Raw genomic sequence first — 14,415 nt, 5'->3', positions numbered from 1 at the left:
GCTAAAGTTGAGTTCATCTGAAACCGAGGAGCGTTCAGAGCAAGCCTGCTCCATCCTTAAGAAGAATTTAGCATGTGCCATACAAGGCCATGCGCTGTCATTATAAACCCGGTCTGGTACGGCTCCATATTTCTGCTATGTAAATACGCCTTTTTTTTGGATGGCTAGAAATTATGTCATCAAGCAAAATGTGTTTGTATTTCTGTGCTCCTTCTAGTCAGAACCCAAATTTCCTATAGCATGGCTTAGTTTACAAAACCTACTTTTATTAACTAAGTGGTAAATCTTTGCCTATCCTAATTAATATTTTAGTATAACATTTGGTTTTTCAAGTAATCTCCCTAAAATACTTTGGTGAATTGGTGAAAATATTTTCTTCTAAAAATATACACCTAGGCTTCAAACTCTAAGATACACCTACATTTCTTAGAAAACAAGTGGTTGTTAGTTCACTAAAGAAAACTTCTCTTCTCCAAAGGCCCTGCCAGGATCAGAGCCAAGAAGACGCACTGAGAGCACAGAGGAAAGGCGCACGGCTCCAACTTGGGGGCTCCGTTAACAGGATGCAGAGCCTCCTGTCCAGTGTCAGGTCCCAGATTTAAATCAGGACAATGGGGAAGCGATGAGAGTCATTTCCATCTGCTGCACTGCGTGAAATAAAGAAGTTATGTTCTGAGTCCACCCAGTTCCTTGAGGCTTCATCACAAAACCACCCCTTTAATTGGTGTGTTTGCTGCAGGACCCAGAGAAGGAGAAAGCTGAAGACTTGGAAAGGTTCAGCCCACCAGGTCACCCCTCCAGGTGCCCCTCCTGAAGGCCAGCGAAATACATGTGACATGGTGGCTGCCTCACGGAATGTCACCTCTTCTACTGACCAGATGGTTCCATTACTAAGTTCCACAGCTACTTGTCACAGTCACTAAAGTTGTGGGGATTAGGGGAGGATGCACACACACACAGAGGAAAGTGTGGGCAATTTTAATTCTAATATTTTTATATTGCCATCTAAAAAAATGCACAATATGTCTAACGTGGTTATTATTTTTTTCTTTTTAATTCTGGGAAAACATCTTGGAAAGGAAGCTTGTTAATCAGAATTTCTATGACAATGTGAAGCAAAAATGGAATCAATTTAATAAATCCTATTTCCCTGAATTCCTGAATTCCACACTAGACTTTTTTTTTTTTTTTTAAAGATCTGTGATACGCGCTATTCCTGCTGCCTAGAAAACCTTTCTCCTGCTTTGGGCTCCTGGAAAAACCTTCACAGCTGTTATCTCCCTCCAAGGTAGGGGTAGCACAGAGCGATGTTTGGAGACCTCCAAGCAGTATCTGGCATTCATTCCTTGATTTTTTTTAACAGATATTTCTGGAGGGCCTACGATGTGCCCAGGAGTTAGTATTCCACAGTGATCAAAACAGGCAAGTGCCCAGCCTTCATGGAGCACACACCCTATCTAGGGAGCGAGGCCGACTACAAACTTATGAACAAATATGGGGACGTCACGGAATGAAAGGAGCTAGAAAGAACAACACAGAAAAGTCACGAGCTGGAGCTGGACGAGGGTGCCGTTGTAGACAGTGTGGTCAGAGAGGGCCTCCCTGAGAGGAGGGGCGGCGAGAGGTACAAAATCTGAGGGGAATGCCAGGAAACAAGTATACAGGAGCTGAACGGGCTGCCTTGGCATTTCCGACTAGGAGTGTGTGTACCAGGACTATTTGTTTTCCTTCCTATTTAAACAAAAAAATTTTTAAGTTAGGCCTAGGGCACGGTGATTTCCACTTCCGGTCAACATGGAATAACTGAGAACAGATTTAACCTTTTACTTGAACCAATTAAAAAACTAGATTTTTTCTTTTGTTTCTCTTGTCCAAGGAGCTATATCAAAAATATATATATGTTGCTACAAGAAATCAACAAATGGGACTACATCAAACTAAAAAGTTTTTGCACAGCAAACCAACAAAATGAGAGACAACCCATTGAATGGGAGAATATATCTGCCAAAGATATATTTGATAAGGGGTTAATATCCAAAATTTATAGAGAACTTATAAAACTTAACAACAACAACAAAAAATAATTAAAAATGGGTAAAGGACCTAAATGGACACTTCCCTCAACAGACCATACAGATGGCCAATAGATATATGAAAAAGTGCTCAATATCACTCATCATGAGAGAAATGCAAATATAAACCACAATGAGATATCACTTCATACCAGTCAGAATGGCCATCATTAATAAATCAACAAACAACAAGTGCTGGTGAGGTTGTGGAGAAAAGGGAACCCTAATGCACTGTTGGTGGGAGTGTAGACTGGTGCAGCCACTGTGGAAAGCAGTATGGAGTTTCCTCAAAAGGTTAAAAATGGAGCTGCCTTCTGACCCAGTGATTTCAATTCTGAGAATATATCAGAAAAACCCAAAACACACATTCAAAAGAATATATGCACCCCAATGTTCATTGCAGTGTTACTTACAATAGCCAAGATTTGGCTATGGGCAGCCCAAGTGCCCGTCATTAGATGAGTGGATAAAAAAGCTGTGGTACATTTACACAATGGAATACTACTTGGCTATAGAAAAAGAAGGATATCTTACCTTTTGTGACAGCATGGATGGATCTAGAGGGTATTATGCTAAGTTAAATATGCCACTTACAGGACAAGTACTATATGATTTCACTTATATGTGGCATCTAGTGAACAAAATAAATAAACAAAATAGAAACAGACTCATAGATACAGAGAACAGACTGACAGCTGTCCGAGGGGAGGGGAGGGGAGTTGGGGATTGGGGTGAAGGGATTACATAATAGCCCCCCAAAACTCACAGACACAGACAACCGTATGGTGATTGCCAGAGGGGAAAGGGGGTGGGGGAAGGTAGAAAATGGTAAAGGAAGAATAAATGGTGATGAAAGGAGACTTGACCTGGGGTGATGAACGCACAATACAATATACAGATGATGTATCATAGAATTGTACACTGGAAAGCTATATAATTTTATTAACCAATATAACCATAATAAATTTAAAAATGAATAAATAACTGCATCAAATATATGGGGAAAAGGGCTCTCAAGACATTGGGCACAAGGAAATGCAGGCAGTGAGATACAGGAAACAAACCAGGTGAGCCCTGTGACGACCTCAGGCAGGGCCCTAAGGTCCCCTGAGGTGGGGTGCTGGGGGCTGGAGTGAAGGGAGGCCAAAATAATTTTCTCTCCAGCATTTAGATCAATACTCATCAATACATGGGACTGGGGAAACTATCCAAGGATGGGACAAGATGAGAAAGAACAGTGACGAGAGACCACAGACAACGGGGCATAGTACCTATTCCCCAAAGCCAGGACAGAAAACCCCATACTTCATGAGGCATTAGTTACTCAGAAGGGACTTGCCTTGGTAGTGGGCAAAATGAACTCCAGACTGAAACCTCTTTTAGCCCGGTGTAACGAACCTTGAGCATGAGACCTGAAGACAGCAAACTGTTTCTGGGTACTTTAATGACATGTCAAAACAAAGCTCAAGAATATTTTTAGGAACCTAAAAATGCCCTGCACCCACCAAGATAAAATTCAGTGTCTGGCATCTAATTGAAAAGAAGCAGAAAAATATGACTCATAATGAGAAGAAAAACCAATTCATTGAAACGGGTTCTGAAGTGACACCGATGATAAAATTAGTAAACAAAAGCATTAAAAATCACTGCTATAAGGGAAGATCTCATATTCAGGAAACCAGAGGAAAGGCTGGTCAAGTTCAGTGGAGGCATGAAAGACATAAAAGGAGACTCGGACAATAGGCTTGGTCCTGTTGACAAAATCAACAGTCTTTGATTTAATAATAATAATAATAATAATAATAATAATAATAAAAAACCTTAACAGTCAGTTAAGACCATTAATAGCAGGTCAGACATTGCCAAAGAAAAGGTAGTGAACCTGAAAACCTAGCAGCAGAACTGTCCGAAATGAAATAGAGGGAAAAAAACTACAGAATAAATAGAGCATCAGTGAACTCTGGGACAACTTTAAACAGTGACATATGTGTAACTGGAATACAGGAGAGAGGGGGCACAGGGGTTGGGAAGAAAGACAAATACATTTGAAGACATCATGACCAAAAATTGCCTCCATTTGGTAGATACTAAAACCCCACAGATTCAAGGAGACCAATGAACCCAAGGTACAAGAAACATGAAAAAAAAACCAAAACAAAACCCACAAAGGCACATTATAATCTAATTGTCTAAAACCAGGAAGAAAGAAGACCCAAAAAGCAGCCAGAGGAAAGGGACATATTATATAGAAAAGAAAGAAAGATACATTCAATGAAAAATTTATCAAATATCTCCAGAAATAACCAAGCCCACAGAGTGATTCGATGCATATGTATTTGGTAATGTTTTAACTTGATAGAAATATGTTCTATGTAAACTACCACGTATAAAATAAAATGTACAAGTAAAATCTAGTTAAATCTTTAATAATTACTTAAAAACGTTTAGTAATTTTTTTCAGTAAATGATAACAATGATAGCAACAGCAACAACAACACTTTCATAGTACTTATTAAGTGCAGGCACTGCTCTAAACTCTTTGTTCATAATACTCATTTCATTCCCACAACAATCCCATGAGACAGGTCCTATTGCCTCCATTCTCTATGTGAATTAAATAACTTGCCCACAGGAGAGCTGCAGCTTGAACCCAGAGATCTGATTCCTCAATCTGCCTTCCTAACCACTGCACATGACTGATTCCCAATGAAAAATTCCCTTACCCAGTCCTATGCACTGGAGAAATGGAACACTTCAAAACAAGGGAAGCTCAGACTCATTCTAGAGTGATGACAAATCTTTGCATCCACTTTCCTCCAAGGTTCCAGGCCCTGGAGGGGGTCTGCAGGATCACAGGGCACCGTCAGGGGTGGGTGGGGCATGGCAGGAGGTCTCTGCTCCCCACCACACGGCACCCGTGCTCCTGTCCATCAAACAGGAACATGGATCTATCTGAAAAGCATACACCTCTCTAGAGCGGAAGGATACTTTTAAAAATAAATTACTAAATCTGTACGATTTCCACACTTGATTTATATAATGAAAATATAATTATATATACACACATGTATAATTATAATATTGGGAACATTATCATGCTCAGTTTTCAGAATCGATCCACACAGCACTGAAGGCAATTATTTTTACAGAAGAGACTGTAAATATTTTAAATGTTATCAGTGTAAAAAAGCGTGGCATAATGAGAAGAAAAATAGGAGATGAATGGGGGAGGGACTGGGTGGAAAGAAGTAAATGGGATACAAATTTTTTCATCTTATATAACTAGTAGTAAGAGGATATTGACAGAAACTGGTGGATGGAGGAAGTGGTTAAAGTTACAAAGTAACAAATAGAAATGTTATAATGTCAATTTTTAAAAAAAAATATTTTATTGATTATGCCATTATGATTGTTCTATTCCCCCCTTCATTCCTCTCCACCCTGCACACCCTCCCGCACTATTCCCCCCTTTAGTTTATAACCACGTGTCTCAAGTTCTTTAGATTCTATATTTCCCCTAATATTCTTGCCCTCCCCCATCTATTTTCTATCTATTGTCTATGCTACTTATTTTCTGTACCTTCTCCTCCTCCCACTCCCCTGTTGCTAACCCTCCATGAGATCTTCATTTCTATGGTTCTGCTCCTGATCTAGCTGTCCTTTTAGTTTGCTTTCACTTTAGGTGTGGTTCTTAATAACTGTGAGTTTGCTGTCCTTTCACTGTTCATCTTTTTTATCTTCTTTTTCTTAGGTAAGTCCCTTTAACATTCCATATAATAAGGGCTTGGTGATGATGAACTCCTTGAATTTGATCTTATGTGAGAAGCACTTTATCTGCCCTTCCATTCTAAATGAAAGCTTTGCTGGATAGAGGAATCTTGGTTGTAGGTCTTTGGATTTCATGACTTTTTAATGATGAAATGAAAATTGTATACACAGCAAAAAATGTGTGGAGAGGAGGGAAAAACAGGGCTGCAATGAACTACTTTCCTATTTCGAAGTGAAGAAAGAACAGAGATTTTGTGAGATTCGCACATTAAGAAACAGAGAATACAGTTGTGCTGTGTAGAGTTACGGTCCTTAAATCAGAAATTTATCATGAAGTTCTGGTTCTGAAAGGTACCAGACACTTTATTTCTCCTTGTATATGTTGATGTAGTTGTATTTTTCTGATTACTGTATTACTTTCAGATGTCCTGATAATGACATGATTGATCCCTGCTAAATGTTTCAGTTTTAAACCTCTCTGGTGATGGAGGAAAGACTTTCTTGAGTTTATTAACATTTATAGGATTATAACTTTTCAGTCTAAACTCTAGTACTGACTCATCTTAGCTGCAGCTCCTTGGTCAATTATTTGATTATGAAAAGTCTCCATTTTTCTTTTCCTTTTAAACCTTATCTATATGACACAAAACCAACCAGTCAACTCAGGGTGAAAGGAAAAATGCATTCAAATACACTAGGTCATACATGTTGATTGGCTAACACAGTTTTTTAGTTATTATTGGTTTCAGTATCACATAAGTTTGGTATGTTCTAAAACGGTGAATACCGCTCCTTCTTTGGTCACCTGAGTTGTTGTGGCAATAAGCCATAGATTATGTCAAATAATTATGAATTTTGGACAGCAGGTCCCATCTGAGCTTTAGTATTGCCAAATGAACTTCTTAATCTCTTTTATGACCTGCTTTGAAAGAATAAAAAGGGAGAGATTTTATCTGCACTACTTACTAATTTGGGCAACTCTAGATATGCTTGAGCCATTACTAAACTAAGAAGGATAAAATGATGGCTACTGTGCCCGTTTTTTTTTTTTTAAATAAAGGCCTTGGTGCTTTGTCCGATGCTTTGAAATGGAATGAATCGGAACTAATTACGAAGCGACAGAAAACGTCTCCAGCAGGAAGCACAGAATGATTTCCAGGAGCACTTGAGGGCCTCCTTCCTCACAGGCTGCTTAAGGAAGGAACTTGTGGTTGAAATACTTGTCTTACTGCAGAACAAGAAGTACTTCATTCTCCTCTCAACCTATTTAGCTACAGATGGATTGTACCTCTTCATCACCAGCTCATGGCTTCAGCAAAAAGGAGGACCTCTTTTTCCCCCAGATCCTTCAGACTCTGTCTGACACCATCCATCCACAGGTTTCCTGGAGGAGCTAATCACAGCAAAGTCCTTGGTAAGTCATCCCCAGGCTGGGCACCTACAGCGCAGAGCAAGGTCAAGGACCGCGGTGCTTCTGCACACTGGTGAACCTCTGTAGGCCGAGGAATCTGATCCTACCTCCTATCGGCCCTCCAGTGAAATTCCACCTCCCTTCCAGAGCCTTCTAGAATTTCGGGCATCACCATCTCTCCCTCACCTCGCCTTCCAACAGATCATCTAAATGGCACAATCAAATTATTTAAAGTGCAGTCACTCTCTAATTCTCAGCAAATGTACTATTGACTATTTCATAAAGATATGTCTTATGTACCAAATAAACTGGAAGTTTTGAAGTTTTCTTTTTAAGGAACTGTTTCTTATAGGAAATGTATTCTAGTTGGTCAAAAAGTATTGTTCATAAGAGCCTGCCAGCTACAAGGGCAACTCTGTAATACAGTCCTTTGATTAAAAAGAAACTATTGGTCTAAATAATTACTAAATTCTGGAGAAGCTACTGAGGGTGGGACGAGCTGGCCTGGGGTCCTGACAGATGCTGCTTAGCCACTGTGAGCCTCAGTTTCTTCACTTGTAACGTGATCATGATAAAACACATTCCTTAGGGCGGGCGAAGGAGCGAGGAAGTGGGACAAGGCATAGAAGGTGCTCACCCCTCAGCCCGGCCCACGCTTGCTGTGCAGTACATTTCAGTATCTACCCGAGTATCACTGGGTTTCTCACAAATCTAAATGGAATCTGAGGCTTTTAATAATCTTTATTTCTCTAACACGCCATGAAGTACTACGATGTGCTAGATTTATTTTTTAAAAACCATATTTTTGCTGAAAACCTGTTCAATTCAAAATCTCAAAAACTTTAAGGTACTCATCCTCTCCATCCCCCCATAGACATGTATCCATGTATGTATGTATATGGATAAACACACATATACATATACATGTACACAAATACACACACATATATGTGTTGATAGATTTTTTTTCTAAGTGAAAGAAATGCAAACAGTCAGCTTGGGTGGCTGTGAATGACTGGTCTCATTTGCGATGAGTCGGTATCCAGAAGATGCGATGAAGACTGCCCTGTGTTCTCCCAAGACCGAACTGAAGGTCTCCACTGGACCCAGAAAGGGGAGGCTGCCCCACCACGGTCTGCAATACACCTGCCGCGTTCAAAGCCCTGCTGCTCAGCGTGGAAGACGGGCAGGGAGCAGGCGGGGAGGGACAAGCTCTGCGTCCATCAAAAATGCAGACCATTCTGTAAACCCGCAATTGAGGTTCCTCCCCACGCAGAGGCACCCTGTCCCTGTTGAGGACAACGCAGCTTTTTCTATTCTGCAGACAGGTGTTATGAGAAGGCACCCACACAGGGTTAAAATATCCCCCTACGGCAAGGTAAGCTCTTAAATACTGCAGGATTCTCAGCCTTCTTTCAAAACTCAGAATTTTAATTCTTCTTGAGAAAAAATATTTGTCAAGTATTTTACTCTCTCAAGAGATACTTGTTTTAAAAACTGTTATGTTGTGTTAGATGGGCACTAGATTCATTGGGGAGATCCCTTTGTAAGTTACATAAATGTCTAATCGCTATATTGTGCACCTGAAACTAACACAATATTTCTTTGTCCAAATATTACTGAGCCTTTATTATGCTCCAAGCCTTGTTCAAAGTCCCAAGGAAAGAGCTCTGCCCTGCTAGAAATTTGCATTCTAGCAGGGGAGATAGATAACAATAAATATAAAAAATAAGTATCTTAGTAATAGTTTTTATTTATTATTTATCTGAAAAGTTAATTTATTAAAAATACCGATACGCAACTGTTTAAAAACTAAGTTTCTGTAGTAAAATTTACATTAATTAAAAATTAAATACAGAAAACAATTAAGTATGAAAGTCTTAAGTTTCTGTATTTAACCACCTTTTCTAAACCCATGTAACACACACTAGCGGCAAAGACGCGCAGAAGTTCGGAGTCTAACGAGGCCAGGCCTGGGCATCTATCACTGTCGTCCTTCGTGTAGAATCAGCATTTCCAAACCCTTATAACAGGAGCTGCTGAAGAGGGGGAAAAATTCCAAGTGCTTCTCTTATTGATTTCTCTTACCCCAAACAAAGAGATTCTCCTAGTTACATGATATATCATAATCACTTAATTTGTCTGACTCCTTTAAGGAAAGAACAATGGATTCAAGAAAAGGTGTTGACTTGCAAAAATACAATCATCTTGCAAGTTTTTTTGTGGCTTGTGTGGGTCATTTTCCCTTCGTAATATGACATATGTGGTTCACAGAGAAACTGTAAAGGTAAAACTCTAATTCACGCTGTTCCCAAGAGCCTGAGCTAAATCGGAAGCAGCCCACATCTGAAACCTCTTCCACTGCTCCCGAGGGCAGGGAGGGAAATCTCCTCCACAGCCCCAACCACTCGGTTTAACGTATTAGACACTCACAGTTAAATCACTGACACCACCTGGCTGTGAACACTTTTTTCTTTCTCTCCACAGTGTTTCCACGTGGGCGGGGCCAGTGCTATGGTAAAGCTCCCTGTTGGGCATTTGCTCACAGTGGACCGTGCAGATTTTAAGGAAACTTTCTGATGAAGTCCTTTCCTAGGGGAAAAACATGTTCCAAAGATAGGAAACTAACACCTCCCACCACAGCTCCTCCAGTCCCTTCCCAAACATCTGGCAGGCGCCCGAGCACTCCACGCCTCCCCATGGCTCTGCCAAAGCCACCCTTTCACAGACTGACTCGCCACACCAGCCTAACACACACACGTGAAAACATTCCCAGGCCTGCGAGCTGCTCCGCCCTCAGAGAAAACAGTACGCCCGATCGAAATACAGTGGACAGTGGAAAAGGAGAGTTGTATTAGTTTTATTATGTAGCTTTTCGTGGGATATATCACAAGAGTAAATTAAATATCTATGAAGAAAAGAAATAGAACGAAAATATATGAGGCTGCTTATTTATCAAAAAACATATAGATACTGATATGAATTATTTGTTTAGCACTATGGTACCAAATCAAAACTGAAATATGAATTTTATAAATGAAAAAAATACTTATAATTATAAAATTGTAAACACCTTATATTTATTAGAATGGTTAATATGTGATAATACATTCATATGTTTCAGATTTATTAACATTAAATGGTATTAATCCTGTCAACATTTTAATAAAATAAGCGCAAACTATAGAAAGAGTACAGTGTTTCACGTTTAAATGAATATATATGCATAATAGTGCATGTACATATATACAAACAAAGCTGGGAGAAAAAGGACACCAAGATGTTTTGGAGGCATTAGGGATAACCGGGTTTTTTTCCCGCTTTTCAGGTCCCCCTCTGATTTTCTGCATTGCAGATGAATGTCTCACATTAATTGCTGAGAGTGAAAACATGCTATGCTGAGAAAGCTAAGCTGTACATGAACTATTCTAGGGTCCAGGTCCCCGTCTGACACTCAGGAGCCACAGAGAGAGGAGTCACTAACCAGCACAGGTCCTGTTCGTTACGTGTGACGTGAGGGGTTGGGTTGCTAGGTGCTTTCTAACGTTAGTCTTTTACTTACATGTAATGGCTCTGTTGCTTTCTCACCCTGTATCTCCCTAGGTCGGCTCTAAGGTAGAGACTGTGATGCACACGTATTTTTTGCCACGCTTTACACACTGAGCATTTGTGAGACACATGTGAGTCCATTCACAGCGAACCACCCATGCTTACCTTCCTGCTCAGAATCATTATTTTCAGGATCAGATTTCGTTCAGCGGGCTGTCTCACACCTGTCTCTCCCGTACCAAACAGCGAACTCAGTTCTCAAGGCAGACGGCCCTCCCCTCCACCCCAGCTGGCCTCCCCTCCTCCACTACCTGGTGTGCAACTGCTGGCTGGGAGATCACGGGCTCTGTGGAGGTTACTCTGGGCCAGACAGTGGTTTACAGAAAGATGGGCCCGCACACCCTCTGCTCACTTCTCATGCCTTCTTTTTTGTCTTCAAACGACTCACCCCCCTCTCTCTCTTCCCAGGCTTGAAGGGGAATAAAATAGAGCCCGTGTGTGACTAAGTGTCATGCCTTCCTCTCTTGGAGGGACACGCAAACACCCCACAGCCCGAGGCTGTGCGAACACTCTCACTCCTTCTCGGGATGGGATGAATGTGACAACAGGACACTGTCAGGAGGATTCGGCAACCCATGATAGTGGGAAACATAAAATCAGGCCCACATTTTCTACGGTTCTTATAGCCTTGTGCCTCTTTCCATGACAAAGGTTCGTTGGGCCTCGATGCGTGGGACCTGTGTGGCCTGAGTCTGGTGCCCGGCAGGAGCGTGGGCTTCAGCAGGCTGACTGGCCTGTCTCCTGGCTCTTGTGCGAAATCACATCCTCCCTCTGACAGGTGAAAAAGAGGGGTCAGTTCTCTGTGTGTGTGTGTGTTTAGTTAACATCATTATATATAGGTTTTAATTATTTTCCTAATATCGAAACAATCTTGAGTTAATCTACTGTTGAGATCTCTTTAACACGCTTTCTGAAATAAAACCAAATGCCTAATTTTTCTGGCTATGAAGTCAAAACACTAGACCAAACACCACAGAAGCAAGTCATAGGAGGCTCCCCGTGCTTGCAAGATATGACCCCAAAAGGGGTTTTGTACTTTTTTAAATTCAAAGGTATTCTCACTTCATTAACACAATTCTTCATTCTTTACTTCTTTGTTAGCACCACGGAGAAATTCCAGGCTTTAAAGGATTCAAACGACTTGTTTCTAAATCAGACCTGGACGCTCTCTGCTCAACATGCCGATTTACATGAAATCTCTTAGAGTTTCTCTGCCTCCGTGAGACGCGGATGCCACTGCTGATCAGGCCCAAGTTTGCCTCTGTGCACAAACAGTCCAAAACAGTTTTCCTGATCCCTTTCAGCTTGAAGTGTTGTCAATATATGGATTGTCTTGCTTTCTAATTCAGTGAAAAATCTAGTTTTCCATTAGTCTCTGCCTTTCTAATTTTCGATACAGCTTTACTAAATGTAATTATTAAAGGCAGATTCAAGAAAGCAATTACTGAGCTACTGGTTTATATCTCTGAAGTCTTAATAAGTGGCCAAAAGTTGCAATTGCACAAAGAGTATTATATACATTTTTCTATGGGTTAGACATATACACCCTCAAATTTAAAACAGTATATAAAGCATCCTCTCTTAAAACACAAGTTTTAACCCTGTTTTAAACTTAAGGCAAAGGGGTGCTGCCTGTTGTAAAGAGTCAGGAACAATATTTCAGAAAAGCCGCCTTCCGCTCTTTCTCCAGGACTTTGGCCAACCACTTAACTTCCCTGGACCTCCTTTTCCTCTCCATCCGTAAATGTGTGAGGATGTTAAACTAAATGGCCACCACGTGCTCTTTCCACTCTAAAAGGCTACTGAATGCTTATTCAATTCCTAATCTCTGCTAGGCTCAGTCCTATACACAGGACAAACAGAGTTAAGATATCATAACAAATTTGAATCTACCACTTCTAAGGTTTAAAATATAGAAAAGAAAAAAATACAATGAACACAAATAATCTAATTAATAACATAATTAATATAAAGCGATATACAAAAGTGCTATCCCAATAATACAAACCAAATTATCTTTCCGCAATGTCTTAAGGAACAGGCATAAACATAATGGGGAGGGTGTAACCTCTTTGAACATCATCTGAGCTACATGATTTGGCTTTCTATCTACAGGCAGACAGTGGAGCGTTTATTATGTGATCACCTAACATTGGCCTTGGACAAACAATGAGTTCTGTGAATAGAGCCATTGTCCCCAAACCAAAATACTTCTGAAGCATTTCATAGTCAGTTAGCAACCACATAATCATTCTTATCTCTGCATTGTGATATTATTTGATAACTCACGAGAGGACAGGACCAGGTTACTGTCATCATTTTACTGATGATCAAAAAAAACTAAATGACTCCGAAAGCCTTGCAGCTCATCAGCACGTGGTTTGTGCTCCAGAATGTGATCGTGGGCTGACTTTCTGTAAAATTAATCACTGAGTAAGGCCACAGAAGTTTTGTCTCTGTGGCTTTTTGTTCTTCAGAAAAATCTTCAGTGCTCTTAAGGAAATCCCTTGGTTTGTCAGCACCACTCAAAAGAGTGCCTATTATTTGCCTTGAACACCGTAAAGCTATAGCAATCACTTCTGTCTTATATTAAGTTAATAGGTGAAGAACTTAATGTCTGAATTTCAAGATTTTGGATTTTGGACACAGTGTCTTACACCAAGGCCTAAAAAAAATTATGATAAGCATCGTCACTACCACAGTTACCTGAAGGTACACCCGCAAACTTAAAACCACACTGGGTGGTTTTTCCAAATCTTCCTCCATGAAAATCTGAAGTCAGGGACCAGAAACAAGTAAGCAATAAGCAACACACTATTCCTTTAATTCCACCATAAAGCTGAAAACCTGTGTACCATGTGTATACTGAATCTACTGAATCATCCTTCTTTCTGAAGTTGCACTGTGCTCAGTCTGGATGCTACCTTTTCAACAGGTCTTTGCAAAATGAGCAGAGTGATTTCCATGGAAAAGCTACAAAAGCCACCAGAGGTCTTTTGTAGACCCTGGGGGATGTGAGGAGCAAGGAGAGAGAGATTTTCTCCAGGGGAGCAGTGTCTAAGTATTCAGTAAGCCCAAAAGCTTGTTTAGTTTTTCCTGTACGATGGCTCTAGTAGTTCCTAGTTGTCTTTAACTTGATTCAAAATAATTTTGTTAGATTGTATTGTGACAGCTGTCATATCAATATGTATTTTAAAAATACTTATCAAAATTGGTGAAATTTTGTGCAGCCATTTAATATTGAAGATGGAAGAAAATACCCAACATTCTTTGTACATTGTGCTTTTTTTATTTTTTAGAATATTTTGTTAATTATGCCATTACAGTTGTTCTATTTCCCCCCTTCATTCCCCTCCACCCTGTACACCCCGCCCCCACCATTCCCCCCCTTTAGTTTATGACCATGTGTCTCTAGTTCTTTAGCTTCTATATTTCCCATACTATTCTTGCCCCCCCATCTATTTTCTATCTACTGTCTATGCTACTTATTTTCTGTACCTTCTCCTTCTCCCACTCCCCTGTTGCTAACCCTCCATGTGATCTTCATTTCTATGG

The 14,415-nt window shown here is 40.3% G+C and overlaps 1 protein-coding gene across 1 annotated transcript in view; it reads right to left on the bottom strand.

The window, feature by feature from the left end:
* The window catches only part of SNX24 (sorting nexin 24), a 139,475-nt gene that overhangs the window by 74,181 nt on the left and 50,879 nt on the right, over positions 1–14,415 (bottom strand). The gene's annotated exons all lie outside the window — the stretch shown is intronic.

The sequence above is a fragment of the Artibeus jamaicensis genome, unplaced genomic scaffold, assembly GCF_021234435.1.
Source record: "Artibeus jamaicensis isolate MK-2021 breed Jamaican fruit bat unplaced genomic scaffold, CSHL_Jam_final contig_402, whole genome shotgun sequence".
Classification (NCBI taxonomy): Eukaryota; Metazoa; Chordata; class Mammalia; order Chiroptera; family Phyllostomidae; genus Artibeus; species Artibeus jamaicensis.
The sequence above is the reverse complement of the archived record's forward strand: the minus strand, read 5'-3'. Positions and strand labels throughout refer to the sequence as shown.